Source organism: Cryptotermes secundus, unplaced genomic scaffold (genome assembly GCF_002891405.2).
Source record: "Cryptotermes secundus unplaced genomic scaffold, Csec_1.0 scaffold58, whole genome shotgun sequence".
Taxonomy (NCBI): Eukaryota; Metazoa; Arthropoda; class Insecta; order Blattodea; family Kalotermitidae; genus Cryptotermes; species Cryptotermes secundus.
In genome coordinates, this window is record NW_019734309.1 from 1 (window position 1) to 1,520 (window position 1,520).

Genomic DNA, 1,520 nt, shown 5'->3' on the forward strand with positions numbered 1-1,520 from the left:
CCACTGGGAAGAGTAAGGTGCAGGTGACTGGACAATATTAAGATGGATATTTTAGAGATAAGATGGGATGGTATGGTTTGGATTGATCTGGTTCAGATAGGGACCGGTGGAGGACTCTTGTGAACATGGTAATGAACCTTGTGATGCTGGGAGGTTCTTGAGTAACTGCACAATTAGTGGCTTCTCCAGAAAGGTTCAGCTCCATGAGTGAATGAGTGAGTGAATGTAGACTATATGTATAATGTACATTTTTGATGTTTCATTTCATAGTGTAATGCAGCTTCAACCCGGAAGGAAGGTTGCAGGCTCATTTTCCAATAAGGTCATTTGATTTTTCATTCGAACTAATCATTCTAGCCACACTTTGGCCATGGGGAAGACTCAGCCTCTAACAGAAGTGAGTAGCAGGAATCTTCCTGGCGGGGTAAAGGGCGGCTGGCATGTGAGGCTGACAACCTCACCGCTATCCATGAGCCAATCGTCTAGAAAATATGGGAGCCTCTACAGCCTGTTACAGGGATAGCTTTACCTTTTTACATTTTACATAGGTTAAATTCAAATTCACCTAGTCCTTCAGCTTTGTTTCATGTCACTTTCAAAGGATGAAATTGAATTTGATAAAACTCCTTCACTCCAGTTCTAAGACTCTCTTTCCAAGAGTACAATTCAATTTAAGATATCCCACCAGTTTTGTTCTATGTACTCTCTCCAAAGATGATGGTTTTTGTTGTTGATAATTCGAGGAACATATTTATGTTTAGTCTGCAAAGAGCTGTGCTAGTGGCACTGAATAGCAAAGCTCTCCACTTTCGAACTATTTAGAAACAACGCATTAGGTCCCCGCCTCTGGTTTCTATTGTAGACAGTATCCCCACGTCTCCCCAGTATAAATGTCTGCCCTTCAATGATCACATCTGTGAAGCAGAAGTATACAGAAAAGAATTGGGCCCATAAATTTTGCAAATATTTATGTAAATGAAATATTGCCATGTCAGTGATGGTTCAAAATCAGCCACTAAACGTTTGCTAGTTTTCATCACTTTGTGTACAGTTCTGGAGTCATACTGCTAAGTAGGATGGTGTGTCAGTGACCCTGTGGGCTTGTGTTTGTCCAAATTTTGGCCAGGACAATGGATATTCTGGCTGAGGCTTTTCATGGTGTACCTCAGTCTACCCATGTAAATTCCAGAATAGTACCTCAATTAAGCCATGATCACAAGGCCGCGCCATAGCTCAAGCAGTTAGTCGCTGGCTTCCCACCACAGCGGCCCGGGTTCGGTCCCCGGTCTGGTCAGGTGGGGCTGAGGCAGGTTTTCTCCCAGTACTTCAGTTTCCCTTGCCAATCTTCATTCTACCAATTGCTCCATATTCACCCTCACCTATCATCTGGAGCTGGTACAGTAGGCCAGAAATGGCCGCACTACAAGGGACTTAGTCCCACCCCACTTACTTACTTACTTACTCATGGAGCTGAGCTCTTCTGGGGGAGCCGCCAATTCTGCAGCGACTCAAGAATTTCC